At 36.9% G+C, this 20,146-nt stretch overlaps 1 pseudogene; it reads right to left on the reverse strand.

Moving 5' to 3' along the window:
- Nucleotides 1-15,859: 15,859 nt before the first annotated feature.
- LOC117928311 lies at nt 15,860-19,818 on the reverse strand (annotated as a pseudogene).
- Nucleotides 19,819-20,146: the final 328 nt, after the last annotated feature.

The raw sequence follows: 20,146 nt of genomic DNA on the forward strand, positions 1-20,146 counted from the left end.
TTGCTTATTTTAAAACGTTTTAAAACGGAGGAGATGTAAAAACTGTTTACCAGAAGGAAAGATGACAACAAAATTTTATTGGAAATGTGATTTTTGAGTGATCCTAAAAGTTCTAAAGATGAAAATTTGAAAAATAAATAAATAAATAAATAAAATTATTTGATGGAAATGGAATTTGGAAAAATTATCTTGAAAGCTAAAATTTGATGGATTGTTTTAAAATCAACAAGGATTAAATAATAATGATAATAGAGAAAGTAATAATAATAACAATAAAAGATAAAATAAATGAAATAAAATAAAAAAATAAAATAAAATATAGTAATGATAATAGGAAATAAATAAATAAACAAACTGAAAAAAAAGGCACGTCTTGAGGAAAATAACAAGAGTTGATTTATTGAAATTAGACTCATTTAAGATCAAGAAATGGAGATAAATAATTAAAACCCAATAAGAATAAGATTTTTATGAAAATCCATTTTTAAAGAGTGCATGGGAATAGAGGAATGGGACACGTGGGTTTCAGAAGTGGGTTGTCAAAGTTGATTTCAAGGGTCTTCTGGATTTCTTTTTGCATGTTGTCCTTTCACAGTTTCAAATTTCATACCATCAAGCCCATTTACCGCGCAATGCATCTCCTTCTTTCTTGCATTGAAGCCATTGTTCTCAGAATCTCCAGATGGAACTGCGAGCAAGCAATCAAGAGACTTAAGAGAGCCCGTCGCAGAAACACCAGTTGTACCATCTTGGAAGCCATTAACAACCTGGAATTGCTGGGTTTTTTCGAAACCAACCATTAAACTGCTTAATGGGTTCATGATATAAGGCCTGTTGATCAAAGGAGAAGACCCCAATTCAGCTCTCAAAGCTTCTTCCCAATTGATTCCATCTTGGTGTAGTTCTTCGCTCCATGTTTGGTTGTCGGAAACGACATATCCACTCGAAGAGTGGTGGCGCCTGCTGTGGTTTGGTGCATCAGAAGGATTCCAAGCTGGGTAATCCGATGGAAAGGCGCCACTCGATGATGATGAACGGCATCTTCTGGCCATCATTGAAAAGCCCGGGTCTTGCACGCAGTTAAGCCTACGGACAAGAAGTCCCACAGCTTCAGCACCCATACCGCGGGGTCTTGCTGGAGCGTCGATGACCTCGTACCCACCGATGCCCCATGGCATTGACCAAGTCATCGGCCACCATATTCTAGGCCATGCAAAACCAAGACAACAGCGTGGCGTAGGGGCTACTGAAGGTAATTGTGCACATGAGAGGTCACGGAATATGGGTATGGACATGGGCAGTGGGCATGGAAGCAAGTGGCGAGCTTGGGTACGGGTATGGCGAAGTATGGGTGATTTTGGATGATGGAGGGTGCGTGTGCATGGTTCCCGTGCACGTGGATGGGAGGGTGCAGAGTGAGAAGAGGTGGTGGCTTGGTGGCTTTGGGATTCCTATGGAGAAGGGCATGGCGCAGGTATGGAGGACGGGCATGTGGAGAAGGGTACGTGGTACGGGTGTGAAGGTGGTTACGCATGGTCGTGCATGGCCATGCATGGGTGAGAATAATAGACTTGAGGGGCACTTGAAAGAGAGTGGGTGAGTGGTGTGGTGTAGAGAGGGAGAGTGAGGGGTGACCGGCTTGGTGGCGAAATTGGGATTAGAGAAATGGGTTTGTATGAGATAGAGGTTGAAAGGATGGGGTAGTAGGTTAGTGGGCTTGATTGATGGTAAAAATGGGCATGAGAAGGTTGAAGAATGGGTATGAAAGTGGGCACCTGAAGAAAACAACGGATTATGTGGTGATACCATAGAGAGAGAAAAGGTGGTGATGTGAGAACATGGGTATGATGTGTTGAAAGGTGAAGGAGTGGATATGTAGTGAGAGAAAAGGTTGTGGGGAGTATGGAGGAGGGCTGACATGGATATGCGTGGAGATGGGCATGAGAGGGACGGGTATGTATGGTAGGCTTGAAAGAAAATGGGTATGAAGATCATATGATACAGAGAGATGAACAGGTGAGGAATGGTTGGTGGATGAATGGACTAGGGAGAGAACATATGGTGTGGAAATTGGCCTTGAAAAGAAAAACAATTTCCGGGTCACCCTGAGGTATTTGGTGATCCAGATTAAGGTCTTCAATCAGTTTATCATTGTACGAGGAAAGCATCTGTTACAACCTAAACAAGCTGATAATCACGTAAGGTTGCAGCCCTTCACATTGATGACTACCTCACACCCCTCTCATTCTGACCTTCTCAACTAGATATCCATAAGGCAAGTAATCACATAAGAGAGATGTCGCATGCTTGTTATAGCAGAAACCCAGCAATCTGATCAAAGCCTTATGCCTCGCATCGCACATTCGGGCTATGAATTCTGACATAATCCTCATTCCGAAATAGTTATTCCTGGGGGCCACACTGCTTTGGGAACTAGAGTAGAAGAACCCATTTAAGCTTGTCTTTGTTCTTGCTCTCCAGTTTGAATCAACGTTAGATTCCCTCAGAGTCGGCACATGGTTTCAAGAGTCCTCCACACAACTTCGAATCGTAAAAAAAAACACACTGCTACCCCTCACTCTGAAAATCTGTTCTGAATGAATTGAACCAGAGGTATCGTTGAAGGACACGTATTGTTCGCCTTGTGACCGTAACAGCTCCAACCTCCATGGTGGCCTCAACTGTGACTAAAGCATTAAGAGTAACTTCTCCATCCTCATCTGGGCTCTCTCTTTTGCATCTCTCAGCATTTCATGAGTGTGATTCACATGTCTTGCAGGCATCCATAAATTCCCGTCTGCATGAAGACTCGTACGCATGGAGCTCTCCCACAAACACCCCAACCAAGATGGCCAACCCAGCTGAGATACTTAGCACTTTGAACAGACCAGAAACAAAGGAAAACATCGAAAACAGAGCACAGAGGGACAAAATAAAATTAACCAGCAAAATCCACGTTTCATATTACAATCAACGGGTCTGGGCATAAGTGAGTGAAACCGACATATTTTGAACAAGAACACAGGCATCATTCAGACATTTTATTGAAAAGTTGCAGCAGAGACAAACCATGCTTAAATAGGACTAACATAAATGAGACAAGAACTAACTATAGCAAAATCACAGCAAACAAGAAATCATCGACAAGCATGTGGCCTATGATCATCCACACCCAAACAAACAACAGATTATACTCAAAATCAATCAGTAATGGGGAAAGGAAATGAGGAAATCCAAAATAAAGGAACCCATATTGGCCGTACCTGAGCTTCTCAGGCAATGCTTACTCAGTTTCACGTATTTTCTCCTTCTCCTCCCTACCAGTAAAACTCTCCTTTAAGGTCCATGGAACCAGCAAGCCCCTCCTCTCTGTAACTGGTCGCCTCCCCCTTCCTTTTGGCATCCTTTTACATTTTTTTCTCCTCCTGTTTCTACCTTCCACAGCAAGCCACTACCGGCTCCACTATTGCTCCACTCAGCAAGTATGGCACCCCTGACCACCAGCATGGCCGACCATCTTGACTTGTTGCCTCCACCAACTCATCTCATATGTCGGAAAGGAGGGCCCCCACTTACCTCAACTGCTGCCCGGCTCCTCTAATGCTATATAAAAAAAACTAACCCCTTGGCTCTTCAAAGGGGGTCTACAGGTACCCGTCAGTCTTCTTATGAGAATCTACTCCATCTCCAATTTCAGTTCTCTACATCTCCTTCACGTTCTTGAATTCTCGGCCCTCATGATCTAGCCCACCATCCTCCATTTTTTAACTTAATTAAATGTCCAGTAGCCAATCTCTAACCTCATCTGTCGGTGATACACACAATTCTATGCACCCAAAAAACCCACAGAAAACAGAGGAGAATGGCAAGAAAACAGAGCATGAAGAAAAGAAACAAAAATGAACCTGTGAAAGCTACATTTCACATTTCGTTCCAAGGGACTTAGGTTGGTGGGAGGGAGGCAAGCAGATTGAAACAGAAAAAAAAAAAAAAAAAACAACAAACAAATCTCCAAATAAAGCCAAGTGAAATAGAGCTTCATTGGGTTCAAATAATGTTAAAAAGAACAGTACTGAAACAATAACAAAGAGCATATTGAACAAGCAAAAAAAAAAAAAAAACAGCAAAACTCATGTGCAAACTATGTTAGTTGTAATCAAATGTGCACACCAAAACCTCAAATAGCAAAAGAAGAAGACAATAAGCATAGAAAATGAAGGTGAACAAGAAAATATCCAGCAAACTCACCTGAGGAGTCCTTTAAGCAACAAAACTTTTCTAAGCTTCACCCCGCTCCCCTTTTAGTACCCATTCCTCCATTTTTTTCTTTTTCTTTCCTGCTTTTATTCCCTCCCAGTTGACTTCTTCTCCAAGGAAGAATACCTTTCAACAAAAAAAAATCACCCCCCTCCCTGTTTCTGTCTTCCCCCACAAGCCATCATCCAAGGAAGAATACCTTTCAACAAAAAAAAATCACCCCCCTCCCTGTTTCTGTCTTCCCCCACAAGCCATCACCTGCTCCACTGTGCATCATTTCGCCAATGCGTCACCCTCCAAACCACCACCATGGCCAGCCATGCTTTTTAGCCACACGTCTATGCAACTGGTTTTTTTCTCCAAAAATAGGTCCCCCCCAGAGATGAAGGAGTAGAGGAAACAGAGCACAATGAAAGGAAATGGTCTTAGCTCTCAATTTCTTGTATTCTTTTATTGAGGAGGGTTGTTTCATTTGAAGATAAAGAAAAGAGGAAACTCACTTATACTTTGTTGCAATGCAGGGTAGAGGAACTGGACCAACATAATATTGTGTAGCATATGTTGATCAGAATCTTGTAACATAAAGCTACTAGGATCCCAAATTATTGTTTCTTTCCTTTGTGGTGAGTGGGGGGGAGAGGTTTGGGGGTTAATTAGTGATTTTGTTAAACTTATCTAATGCTAAATCTGTAAATACGTTTCAATTGTTCCACCAGTCAAACTGAAATCAAGTACCTGGCTTCCATGTTTAGAATTAGTTTCCTCCTCAATTGATTGGAAATGAACTGGTGTTCTACTGAAAAAGAGCAAGGAGAGCACTTGTTCCCTTGTTCATATTATTACTTTCCATCATTGGATACTAACATGGACTCAATTTTTTGTGGGTACCTGAATGTAGATACATGAAAGTTTTGTTGTTGACATTAAAAGTTTCAAAATGACATTTTTTTCAGGAAATGACACACAACTGTGACTGTGGCCATAGTCAACACAAGGGCATTGAACAATTTGACAACATGGTTGGTGGTAGATCAAGAACATCTCCTGCTATATTCATCTTAATCAACATGAACCTGACGCCTTAAGTGAGATTTTGGCCATAGCATCCAGTTATTCTAAAGAAATGGAGAGGATTAGGTAGAGATAATTCTGAATCTGTTGCACTAGATCTACCTTGGAAGGTTAGCCATAAATCAGCTTGACAATTCTAGATGCTTGAGAAGAGGCTGGGTGGTCTTGAAAATCAAGAGGTGCAAAAACTGTATAGTCTTTGCATACACCAAAACCTGTTTCTCCACAAGAATAAATAGAAGGCGATTAATCATGGCAGGTAATGCAACTCCAAGCAATAGAGTAAGAGTTGAAGAAAGAACATACATGTTTCTAAGAGAAGTGCTGCAGTTCTTGTCCATCTGAATACCAGCTATTCAAGTGTTGTAGTTCTTTACCTTTATCCCTAAATTATAAAAGAAAATGACCAGCTATTCAAGTTGTTTTTCTTCTGCTACCAATGGACCTAGTTGTTTGAGAGACATGAAGATGGATTAGGTATGGGTGACTCTGAAACACTCTGCTACAATAATAAAAATGTTCTTAATTATGGCAGGTAATGCAAATCCAGGCAACAGAGATGTTTCTAATACAAGTGTTATAGTTCTTGTCCATCTAGTACATATGGACTGCAATTTTTAGCAACATGGTATCATTCTCTCTTTCAACACTAAAGAAAGTTGGCCAGAATGATGACATTTACGAAAGAATTCTGGGAATGTATTGATGACTTGAACCATTCCATTTAGAAACCTAAAATAATTCCATAAATTTGTTGATGCCAAAGTCCCACAAAAATGAAGTGCGAGCCTTCTTGACATGGATGAAAAACCTATCTCTTGGAAGTAGAATCTTGGCCTACTGATTAGTAGTTTGTTTAGTGCATTGTTGTATATTTTTGCCACCTGAATACCAACTATTCAAGTCCATAAGGTTCCAATACATTTTGTTCCTGTTCTTTGGTTGCTCTTCTTCTTATATTACCAGGAATAGGTTTTTGATCTTTACAATGTCTAAATCATGAAGGGGAATGAGACTATGTTGCAGTCTATTCTCTTGCCACCATAACAAGATTTCTTGTAAGACTATGAAACTGCAATGACTAATTAATTGGTTTCCAATATTCTTCAAGCATATGCAAGAGAACGAGCCTGAGGGTAGGAGGGCTAACAAACCTTTGTTTTTGGTTGGCAAAATCTCATTAATTGGCTTCCTAAAAAACAGATTAAAAACATGTAAATGCTTATCAGACGTTAAATTCCAAATCCAAATGAGGAAGATGTGTAAGCCTATAAGAGTGCTTACAGATCACCCTTTAATGATATGTAAATTGTCTTTCTTTCAATTTGCAAGGGTTTATACTTTGTGAATCAGGATATGCTGCCAAGAAAAATGCCTCCCTTCCTTGGAAAAAAAATATATCACCTGATATTTTTATTTTTATTTTATATATATATATATATGTTTGTGCCAAAAATATAAAAGTAAAATATAAAGGTTTGTTTGACTACTGTTTTCTATAATAGTTTTCTATTCTTTAGAATAAACACGTTTCATAATAAAAAAATTATTTTCATTTTCTACTCTTAAAAATAAAAAATATGATATTTTCATAAAATATCTTTAATTATTTTTTAAGAATTGTTTTAAAAAATAATTATACAAACATATATAATGATTAAAAATAAAATACTTGATACATAAATTGTTTTTAAACATATTTAAAAATATTAAAAACATGTTAAAAATATTTCAGATTTTCAAACAAACTTTTATTTTTCAAAATATTGAAAAACATTTTTAAAAAATTATTCTTAAAAACTGTTTTTCAGAACTGTCTTTGAAAATAGTTACCTAACAAAACCTAACTAATAATCAAAACAAGTTTCTTTGAAATTACTAGCATCTAAATCTTCCTAAAATTGTGAACTTATAATTTAGAATTAGCAAATTTGCTTGGGTTGATTAGACTTGAATTTTCTTATATTCGTAGTCATATGAAACCGGATTTTTATGTATATCATTCTTACTTCTAAATAATTTGAATAACTAAAAAATTCAAGTATGATGGAAAAATCTATTTTTTGGGTTTAAACAACCAAATTGCCTGTTCAATCTCCCTCTAGATAATTTTACAAATGAAAAACATCATACCTTCAAAATGATAGTTCAAAAACTCAGGATTTATTTCTTTTAGCAGTGATCAAGGGAAAATTGGAATTCCACTTTTGGCTTAGGAATATTAATAAGGAGCAACCAAAGCGTAGAAAGAAAAAAGTATTAAAGAAATTTTTTTTTTTTCATATTTGATTTTACTATAAAAAATTTGAAAATATAATTAAAAGTATTAAGATCAAATTTTGTAAAGAACATATGGTCATGTCCCCTACAAACTCTCATTAGAAAGAGTCTATACAAAATTGTTGTCAAACTGGTGTTGATGCTCTGTTCTAATTACTTGAATTCCCATGCAAATTAGTTTTTGAATTTGTGTTGGATTTTATATCACAAGCTTGGAGGTTTGAGTATTTTTACAAACATAAAACTCATCTTTGTTTATTGGAAATTATTCAAAAAAGAGTTTGAAGTCATGTCTTTTTCCAATAGATGTCTTACTATAATGTTGATTGGTATTCTTCCTAAGCAATCTCCTTCTATCACCTATCAGCCCTATCCTAGCCACTAATTTATTTCATAACAATAATGGTATTTTCGGTACACTAATAATTTGTGATTTGTTTGAATTACATGTTAAATTTATATATTCTCCATTATCACCATACTCACATTCAAGAAATATGTATATATACGAATTCATTCAAACATGCCTTTTGCTTTTGATTTTGGAACATACCCGAGTCCATTTTTCACTTTTGATGAAGATGTATGGATTTTCTAAGACTATGGAGGGCACCACCTTTCCTCTGAATTCTCTCTAACGATGGGAGTGGGAGAGAACAAGTTCCTTTTGTTTCAAAACATTGTCATTATTCAAGGAATAGACACTGACACTTAGATTTATATCCTCCTGCCTTAGGGACCATACCCTTTGGCTATTGGGCCTCACGAGTCTTAGGCCCATCATCTAAGGCCCATGACGGCGTTGGGCTCTACACATAGGTGGCCCATACTCTTGATCAAATAGAAATCATATATATATGGATAGCTAAATCCTAAACAATGGTTAATATAATGTAGGTCCATATTTATTCTATCAATCTCTCACTTGGACCAATTATATTATAAAACAATGTTCATGATAGTACTTTATTGAGCTCATCTTTGCTATCCTATTCAAATATCCTTAAACAATCCGATCTACTAATTATGCTAACATAGTATCAAAGTGGCCTTCGTTAATCATAATTATAACTAGACTCATAACAAAATTAGCAACATGGATCAAGTATGGATGTGTAGCATGGAAATTACATAGAATGTGATCTCTAATATGTCTATTTCCAATTGGTCCCACTTTATGATTAAAAAAAAGAAGTCAAATTCCACTTTCAACACTTGATGCTAAACTGCTTCTGAAAGTCATCATTTCAATTCAGAGTATTCAAACACAATAGTCTTTTAAAATCAAGGTCCGTACAGATAACACAACATAATATCACATCAAGAAAATAAACATAAAGTCTAAAAACAAACTCCCACTATACTGGCACATCATCAATGTGTACAACACCCATATGTGTGACGTGCTCATGATATACTTTAGGTGGCAAACCCTTAGTGAGCAGATCCGCAATCATGGAGTTTGTGCTTATGTGTTCAATCAATACTTGAAGACTCTGAACTCTTTATTTCACAACCAAGAACTTGATGTCAATGTGTTTGGACTTTGATGAACTTCGGTTGTTCTTAGAATACAATTCTGCAGCTTTATTATCACAATTGATTCTTAATGGTTTACCAATCCCATCAACAATTCACAATTGAGTGATAGAATTCCGCAGCCATATCCCATGGTTTGATGCCTCGTAGCAAGCTATGAATTCTGCCTCCATGGTGCAAGAAGCAATAAGTGTTTGTTTAACACTTTTCCATGAAACTGCTTCTCCAGCCAACATGAAGATGTAGCTTGAAGTAGATCTCCTACTATCAAGACATCCCACAAAATCGGAGTCTGAATATCCCATGATCTCTAAATGACTGGATCTACGATATGTGAGCATGTAATCTTTAGTTCTTTGTAAATACCGCATAACCCATTTTGCCTTTTTCCAGTGATCCATACCTGGGTTACTCAAATATCTGCTTAACATTCCATCACTATATGCAATATCCGGACACGTACAAACTTGTGCATACATGAGACTTCCTACTGCCGAGGCATAGGGAAACCTCTCCATATCCTTCTTCTCGAGTTCATTTTTCGGACATTGGTGCAAACTAAATTTATCGCCTTTTGCCACAGGCGTGCCTCTTGATGTACAATTGCTTATGCCAAATCTACTCAACACTTTATTGATGTAGGAATTTTGTGATAGCCCAAGTATACCTCTTGAATGATCCCTATAGATCTGTATACCCAGCATAAAAGAGGCATCACCAAGATCCTTCATGTCAAATTTACTAGATAGAAATCACTTGGTTTCATGCAAAAGTCCCACATCACTACTTGCAAGTAGAATATAATCAACATATAACACCAAGATAATGAATTTGCTCCCACTGAACTTAAGGTATATGCATTGATCAACGGTGTTCTCCTTAAAACCAAATGAAGTAATCACCTTATCAAACTTTCAATACCATTGTCGGGATGCTTGCTTTAAACCATATATGGACCTTTTTAATCTGCATACAAGCTGTTTTGAATCATTAGATTCAAAGTTCTCCGGTTGCACCATGTATATTGTCTCATCAATGTTGCCATTAAGAAATGCAGTTTTAATATCCATTTGATGCAGCTCTAAATCATAATGAGCTACAAGTGCCATGATGATTCTAAAGGAGTCCTTTGACGAAACCGATGAAAAGGTTTCCTTATAATTAATGCCTTCCTTTTGAGTGAAACCTTTTGCAACTAGGCATGCCTTATACCTAACAATGTTGCCTTTTAAATCCCGCTTGGTCTTAAAAATCCATTTACAACCAATCAGTTTTACGCCTTCAGGTAACTCTACCAGGTCCTAAACACCATTGTCTTTCATTGATTTCATCTCATCCTTCATGGCTTCTATCCACTTTTCAGAGTCAGAACTTTGTTTGACTTGACTAACTGAAATTGGATCGTCTTCCAGACCCATGTCAAACTCATGTTCTTGGAGATATACAACATAATAATCTGAAATTGTACTTCTCCTTTCTCTAGTGGATCTTCTCAGTGGCACTTATACTTGTAGTTCTTAAGGTTTTTGGGTTACTTCTTCATGAACTTGAACCGGTTCCATAACAGTAAGAGGAATCTCAGGTGTGTCTTCAATCTCTATTATTGGCTGTACACTCTGGATAGTGTCATCAAACATAATATGACCATGTCCAGTTGTAATAATAGGAATACTAACAGATTCCTCTCTTCAAATACCACCTTTCTTAATGGTTCTCTCTCACTTAACTCAACATCCTCAATGAACTTAGCATTGCCTGTTTCAAAGAAGGATCTTGTTGAGGGGTCATAAAACTTGAAACCTCTCGACCTTTCAGAATACCCTACAAAGTACCAACTCACTGTTCTGGAGTCCAATTTCTTTTCATTTGGCTTATAAGGCCTAGCCTCAACTGGACAACCCCAGACATGCAAGTGCTTAATACTAGGTTTCTTGCTAGTCCATAACTCATATGGGGTTTTGGCTACTGCTTTGCTTGGGACTCTATTCAAAATGTAAACTGCAGTTTTGATGGCTTCACCCCAAAGTGATTCTAGTAAGGTGGAATGACTTATCATACTTCTTACCATATCCTTAAGAGTACGGTTTCGCCTCTCTGCTGCACCATTTTGGCTCGGAGTCCCCAACATGGTGTACTAAGGAATGATACCACACTCCATCAAATATTTGGCGAATGGCCCTGAACGTTGTTCACCGGATCTGTCATATCTACCATAATATTCACCTCCACGGTCAGATTTAACGACCTTTATTTTCTTGCTTAGTTGGTTCTCAACTTCAGCTTTAAAATTCTTGAGCACATCCAATGACTGAGACTTTTCATGAATCAAATAAAGATAGCCATAGCATGAGTAATCGTCAATGAAAGTGATAAAATATTGTTATTACACCTATTGACATCCTTTTTCCTCATATTTGTTTGTTTACCCTTAATGCACTCTATACATACTTGAAAGTCTGAGAAATCAAGTGTATCAAGAATTCCTTCTAACACAAGCCTTTGAATACGTTGATTTGAAATATGACCCAAACGCCTGTGTCATAACATTGATGAATTCTCATTTATTAATTTTCACTTAATGCCATAATTACTTGAATGCAAGGTTTCATTTCCATTAGTGGCCTTTATGTTCAATTTGTATAATTTGTCTGTTAGACTACCTGTACCAATAACATTTGAATTTAGATAAAGACTAACCATTCCATTTCTAAATGAACAACAATATCCAAATTTGTCCAGACATGAAACAGAAATTAAATTCCTTCTAAACGACGATACTACAAAAGTCTCTTCCAAATCCAAAGTACATTCAGAGTCTAACTATAATCTAAAAAGACCAATAGCCTTCACTGCAGCCTTGTTTCTATTTCCCACATAGATGTATTTTTCACCATCAGTTGGCATTCAGCTCCTTAGGCAACCCTGCATAGTGACACTTATGTGAGTAGTTGCACCCATATCTATCCACCAAGTGTCAGTAGGCATTAAAGCTAAATTAATTTTTGAACAAACAAAGTTGAAAAGTGTACTTTTCTTTTCACGCCAAGTAGCGTATTTGGTACATGTCTTCTTCATATGACTAGCCTTTTTTGCAAAAGAAACAAGTGATCTCCTTATCTTGTTTCTTCTGCTTTGATATCCTAGAAACTGCAGTTTGTTTTCTTTTATTATCCCTCTTTCTTTTCTTGCTGGTACCAAATCCCTGAGATGTGGAAGCCAAGTGCGCACTTTCTATCTTCTCTTGTTTCAATCTCTCTTCCTCTTGTACACATTGAGCAATAAGCTCATTCAAAGTCCATTTTTCCTTTGTGTATTGTAACTGATTTTGAATGGACTGAATTGTGTAGGCAGAGAGATCAAGACCAAGTGCACGAGTATGTCTTCCGACAACTCTAACTTTAGTGCCTTGAGTCTAGTCACAAGATTAGACATTTCCATAATGTACTCCCTTATATACTCTTTCCCTTTATACCGCATGGAGACAAGCTTACTAAGAATAGTGTTTCTCTCAATCTTTTCGTTTGCAGCGAATTGGTTTACTATCTGGTCCAAGAATGCCTTGACTCGGGTTTCCTCAGGTGTTGCACCCCTTATAGCTTCTGGAATTGAGTGCTTCATTATCATTAGACTCATGCGATTGGATCGCTCCCATTTTTCCATAATAGACCTTTGCTCAGCAGTGCTAGCACTAGTAAGATCTGGAGGGCGATCCTCTCTTAATGCATAGTCTAAATCCATGCACTCAAGCACAATTATAACTTGCTCCTTCCATTTCTTGAAGTTTGTGTCATTAAGCACAGGAATGTTATTAACATTTGCAGATATAGAATATGTTGAATTCATAATAATAAAGCTCACAATCAGTCATATAATCATCATATATACATGAATAAATAAACATCATATAAGATACCTAGCACAAACATTAATATTCAGTCTTTGGACAAAAAAATATTAACTTGTAATTGATATCCTTATACAAAATTAATTCATAAATATTGACAATAAAATCGAAACAATATGTCTATCTTTGGACTAACATACAATATACAAGATAAACTTTATATGTCACATATTTATGACTACTTTATTTATTATCATATTAAAATAATCTTCCTTTGGGCTGATTATGTTAAATAATAATAAAAATAACATGTTTACATATTATAAAATAAATAAATTATATATTATATGTTACTTTGGCAACAAATATATATAATTCATTTATTTTAAAACATTAAACATAAATACAACAAGAAATAATTCAATCAAAATTATTTATTTATTTATTTATGCATAATCTCATGTATATATATAACAATTGAAGCATAAAACATATATAAAAGCTTTTGCCTAATGGTTTAGGCATGGGCTTGATTTTAAGGCAACAACCAATGGTCATGGGTTCAAGCCAACCCACCCCCTTGGTTATTTTATTTTACTAACTGGTCTAAAAAAGCATCATAGTCAAATGGGTGGGCCTGGATTGAACCTAGGCCAGGGTTCGAATCCCCAAATTGCAAAGTAAATAATGATGCAGGGGCGTGCAATTTAGATGAAATATTACCCATATTTTATTATCATTATTCACATTGATCACTTTACATGTAGCACAAACATAAAATTTTCCCATAGCACAAATAGCAATTGTTAGATTTCTTTATTTTCCATTATCACCCAAGACACAAAAACAGGATATATGTATATCAAGCATTCAAAACATTCCTTTGATCTTTGATCTCTGGATAGGGTACCAACCTGAATCCATTTTTGATTTTGTTATTTTTCTTGGCCCAGATTTTGTATTGTTTCCCCTGGATCTTTCGTTTTTTTGTTTTTAAAGATTGTTTTTGGTGAAAATGGAACCGGAACCTCGGTCTGATACCAATTGTTAAATTTATATATTCTCCATTATCACCATACTCAGATACAGGAAATATGTATATAGACGAATTCATTCAAACATGACTTTTGCTTTTGATTTTGGAACATACCCGAGTCCATTTTTCACTTTTGATGAGGATGTATGGATCTTCTAAGACTGTGGAGGGCACCACCTTTCCTCTAAATTCTCTCTGACGATGGGAGTGGGAGAGAACAGGTTTCTTTTGTTTCAAAACATTGTCATTATTCAAGGAATAGACACTGACACTTAGATTTATACCCTCCTGCCTTAGGGACCATACCCTTTGGCTATTGGGCCTCATGAGTCTTAGGCCCATCATCTAAGGCCCGTGACGGCGCTGGGCTCTACACATAGGTGGCCCATACTCTTGATCAAATAGAAATCGTATATATATGGATAGCTAAATCCTGAACAATGGTTAATATAATGTAGGTCCATATTTATTCTATCATGACAGCCAATAATTGGCTCATAAGCTGATGAGTTGGTTCTCCTTCAAGCTTTCTACAGTATACTTTAGGCACCTCCAGCGCAGTGAAGTGAATACCCAAGCTTTTTGGATTTCTCCTGGGACACCTGGAAGGCTGGCACATAAGGTTTGCATCTGCACACCTGCCATGAGTGACAAACACATGTGGGTTCATCTCAAAACTCAATAAGAACAAAGAAATAGCTCAGCCAGTCTTTTGATTATAAATTAAGAATGGAGAAAAACTGTTATGTCAATCTTAAGAAGCTCAACCAGTATTTTTTTTTTTTATAGACAACAAGAACATGCAGTAAAGAGTGCCAAAAGAGGAGGGGGCACACCCTACAAATACCGAGAGAAGCTCAACCAGTATCCATGAAAGGTTTAAGTAGCCAGCCACAAATTTCGAATATGTGCATCCTCTTTGTTCTCTTTATTCTCTTCCCACAAAGATATTCCTTCGATTTTGTGAAACAGTCCTAGTTTTCTTTATGCCATTCTACTGTTGTTCCTATGAGAGGTAGTTTGGGCACACTTCAACAAATTTGTAAAATTTTAATGTTTCAAAACCTTGTTCATATCATTAATCTGATGTTCAAACTTAGGCTCATGGATTAAAAAAAAAAAAAAAAACCTTCATTTGTTGTCCAAAGCAATTGAGTCAAAATGGGTGCATGGTGATATTTCTTTTATTGTTTCACACAAATTAAGAATATCCTAATGGTATGTTATTCTACGGTCATTTACATGCTATCATAATTTTGGAGTTTATTTAGGATTTGATTTTTGAAGAATTAGAAACATTGCTCAATGTTTTTAAAATAATTATCTTTGAAAATTTTGAAATGATAAACGCCTAATAAGTTTTTTTTTTTTTTTTTTTCCTATCATTAAAAATATTACCATTTTTGCTGGCACTCATTTAATGAAGTAACAAGTTTAAGTTTACATGGTTTGCTTATATCAGCTGTGAGCTTTGTTGAAGTCACACCCAGTGTCCTTGGATGATCGGAATATGCTTCCTTATACCCACTTCTGTGGCAACATGTCCAGTGGAATAATGGGGTTGATGCTCAAGGACACAAGCCTTTTGTTTCCTGTGTCTTTTAATTATTAATATGAAGCAATTTTCGGTTTTGTGTCTTACTGCAGTATATAAATTTTGTTCAACATATTTTACCACTTCCATCAACTGATTCCATTCTTGGACCCTCATAATCCACTTGGACTAATTCCCTCTTCCTAAGTGTGATTGAGTTTCACCTTATTCTAACACAAATAGGAAACTTGAACTGGGAAACCTATAGGTGATACAGATAAAAGCCCCAAAACCAGCAAATCATAGGTGCAATGAGGTTCATAACAATAAAATTAGCAGGAAAGCACCATTAGTTTATGATTTAGTTGCAAGTCTAGCAGTAAATACCATGACTCAGAAACTGACAAAGTTCTCCTCCTTCAAGCTTTCAACTGTATCCTTCAGGCTCACCTCTAGAGGAGTGAAGTGAATGCCTAAACTCTTTGCTTTCTCTTGGGATACCCGGGAGGATGGTGCATAAGGTTTGTCATCTGCGCATCTGCAACCAAACACATGTGGATCCCATCTAAGAATTTTTTGCATGATACCAAGGCATAAATATTTAAGGGGAAACAAGATGGCAGGTACTCTTCAATGTATCCAATGGAACAATAAGAAGTAATATCGTGTTGATCTCACTTGCTTCTAATGATGGCACTAACGAGCATTAGCAATAACAAATAGAAACTTACCTTTCAGGTAGAGGTAATCCAGGGTAGAGCTTGCGCAAAATCTTCAGTATCTCAGAATTGTGTAAATCCCTCTCTACTAAGCAGTATCTTCCACTAGCTTCTGGGATCTCATATGCTTGAATGTGTGCATTGGCAACATCTCTAACATCAACCCACCAGGATGATATATTGGGAAATGTTTGAGCTCCTGCAACAAACAAATTTCAAATGCTTGCATTTGAAGAATTCAGTATCTTGATATAACGTCTGCAATGTGCTTGTGGATATTTTGATGTTTTGTCATTCATTTTCTTGGATATTGTCAAGTGATTAAACTAATCACATTGGTTATGCAGTTTAAACCCGTCCAAACAGGAGTACTATTAGTTAGCGCAAGAAGAAACAAACATATACTTATATTCAAGTAGAGAAATAAGAAACAAAACTTAGAACACATTTTGCTGAAGAGTACCATTTATGAGGTTCAAAACTTGCTCTGCACTTAGATTAAGAGTGGGCTGTAAGAGAGGACCAATCACCCATCCTGGATTTATCGTGACCATGTCAATCCCATTCTCCTTTGAAAACTTCCAAGCGGCCTCCTCAGCTAAGGTCTTTGAAAGCACATACCATTGCTATCAAAAACTCAAATAATGACATTTGGTTAGAAATGGTTTCAGTATGCAGTGCAACAACTAATCAATACAAAAACTTGCCAACAAGTTCAAAGGCTTGTGCACACAAAGCACATGTTTGAATCAAATTAGAGATGACAGAGGAGTTGATGGATACCCTCTCATACTTCTAGTACTACTACCAGTGAAAAACCGGTAAAATATTTCATAAAACATGCAAAAAAAGATGGTATGTGATAAGAAATAAACTCAGATGCAAACCTTTGATTCCTTGCATATAACTGGATCTGAAAACCAACTCTCATCAATTAGCACCTCAGGAGTCAGAGGTTCTCCAGTGAATAAAACTGAAGCCAAAGACGATGTTACAACCACTCTTTTGACAGACGGAACTTTTGAACAGGACCTTAGGACATTGATGGTTCCCTTCAATGCAGGGTCAATCAATTCTGCCTGAACACGAAAAAAGAAAAGAGAAATAGAAGTTAGCTCAATGTAAGTATAGAAATGGAAGTGGTGTAGGTTGAACCTGGGGTTAATGGCTTCCAATGCAACAGGGGATGCAGTATGAAAAACACCATCACATCCATCAACTACAGAATCAAAAGACCCTTCTTCAATAAGTCTGCTTTGAATAAATGAAGCCTTTCCTGAGCTCCATCGAGTGAAAGCAAGTGCTGTGTCTTCTTTGGATCATCTGTGGCATATATACATATAAATGTAAGCACAACCAGTGAGTTAAATGGAAGCATATAAAGTGAAAATGCCCTCGGAGGTTGAGATAGAGAACTGACTTGGGTCTCGAACGGTTGCTTTGACAGTGTAACGGTGTTGGAGCAGGAGCTTCACCAGCCATTGAAGCTATAAACCCAGAAGCTCCGGTCACGGCACCACCTTTCCTTCTCCACTCATCTCCCTGACGTCTTACGAAACCTTCAAATCTATGTTATCCACTCGTACAACTTGGTGTATATAGAGATAACATACAGAGAGAGTGACATGTACTATTCGAATGCGTGTGCGAATTAAATGCAGGCGTATGAGAATGAGTCAGCGTTTGACCTCCCTTGGTCACTGTCAGCTTCCCTCATCCCCTTTGCTTTTTACCCTCGGTTTTCATTCCACACAGATGTCCATTTTCCTTTGACTTTCCATTTTTTAAGGATGGAAATTATAATTCCACCAAAGGCGTATGAGATTTTTTTTTAAACCCATAATTGTTGCATTTTTTAAATAACACCCACACATATGACAAAAAAAAACGGTCTTAAGGGTAAGGTTTGGTTGATAATTTTGTTTCTAAGTTTGGCGGGTTTGAAAACTACTTCATACCATCGAGTCTTATATCAGCATCATTCAAGTTTAAGGCACAAATTTGAAACTTAAGTAAACAGGTCAGAGTTTAGAATTAGAATAAATGAATGAAATTTGAAACTTAAGCATTTTTAGTATATTTATTTTTGTTAGTGAGAATTATTTTTTATAAAACTATTTATATTCAGCAGTAATTAACAAAAATTTGGGGTTTCAATCTTATGGTCTCTGATCATTTAAGTACTCTAAGAACAAAATGACCAGAGATTGTATCAAACCCCATAGATTGTAAACTTTCAGTAAGCATAATTTTCCTTGTTTTGGAATGGTTGAGCAGCCAATCACAGAATGAAGGTAATGGGCCATGCCACCTCACTGCATACATTTCCAAAGACAAGCTCACCGTGTCCTTACATAGTTTGTTAGCTATCACCTCTGCATAAGTTAATGACAAGTGAAAATCTTCCTCAGTTACTTCCAAACAAAAAATCTAGTTTGGAAGGGGCCTAAGGTCTACGAATCTCCTTGGTGCCATTTAGGATAGTTGATAGCTTTTGTTGTTGAGCAGAAGCGGAAATAGAAGTTGCTGCTTTTTATATGCTGTTGGCTTTCTTTTGGAGAACTTGTAGCATGTCTTGGGGATTGCTTACCATGAACATATTAGAAGATACATGACTCCAACACACTTAACAATGAAGTTACCAAGAAGACAACCATTTTTTGTTTATGATTCATTTGCATGGCTATACCACGTGTCAGAAACTGACAAGTTCTTCTCCCTCAAGCTTTCCACAGTGTCCTTCAGGCTCACCTCCAGAGGAGTGAAGTCGATGCCCAAACTTTTTAGTTTTCTCCTGGGACACCATATAGGTTGGTTCATAAGGTTCGTCTGCACATCTGCACAAATGAAACAGAAACACATTTTCTTAATCAATCAGTGAAACGACTGGTACTGAAGAAAAGAAAACTCTCAGGACATGGACCTGAAGCTTAATCCTATATGCAATGAAAAGTTCAAAAGCATAAAACACATCTCTTTGGGTAATTGAGAAGATCCCCAAGCAATGGGGATTAGTTCTTTTGCACTAGAAGAATGAAATATGGGTTTAACTAGACCTAAATGGCAGAAAGTATTCAGTGAATCTGAAGAAACTCCACCAAGGCCAATATTGATGATAGAAGTTTGAAACAAGGAAAGGTTCTCATAGCTCACCAACAACTTCACTCAACAGGAAAACACATTTGTGGATATGATCAGACAAAACAGAATACATAATATAAATCAGAAAATTCCTGAGCCCCGATCACTGAAGCACTTTTAGACCCTTAGCACTTCGATAACATATTAAGAATTGGATGCAATTCATAAGAAGGCAATATGTTGAAATAGCATAGACATGCCATTATGACCACCGTGAATGGAGAAAGGCTACACATACATGTGAAATATTTCAAACATACAATAGTATTTAAAGTAAGACACAGTGGTCCAGCCATGGCCCAAGTAAATGCAAGCTACAACCTATTGGATTCACAGGCACATCATAGAGGATAACACAGACTGACAAGGTAGGTGAATTTGCAGCTTCCCAGCTCATTCAGATGGAGAGGATTCACCTCTCCAAAGTTTGATTCTCAAGGCAATGCCTTTTGTGAAAATCTCAATAATTTTGTTGATGGTGTTGTCTCAGTCTTATTAGAACAACTGTTTCTTAGTTTAGTCTATTGTCAATTGGTGTTGTCTGTGCAACCAAATGATGGAATCAGTGTATCACATATTCATCCAATGCAGGTTACTTGTTTTATTGTGTCTGTTGCTTTCCTGATGTAGTTGTTTCCTTTTGTTTTTAATTTTTACATTTTAGTGCTACTTTCATACTACTACTTGCACTGGAGTTGTGCCCCTTTTTCTAGGTACTTCTTTAC

Source organism: Vitis riparia, chromosome 13, assembly GCF_004353265.1.
Source record: "Vitis riparia cultivar Riparia Gloire de Montpellier isolate 1030 chromosome 13, EGFV_Vit.rip_1.0, whole genome shotgun sequence".
NCBI classification, from domain to species: Eukaryota; Viridiplantae; Streptophyta; class Magnoliopsida; order Vitales; family Vitaceae; genus Vitis; species Vitis riparia.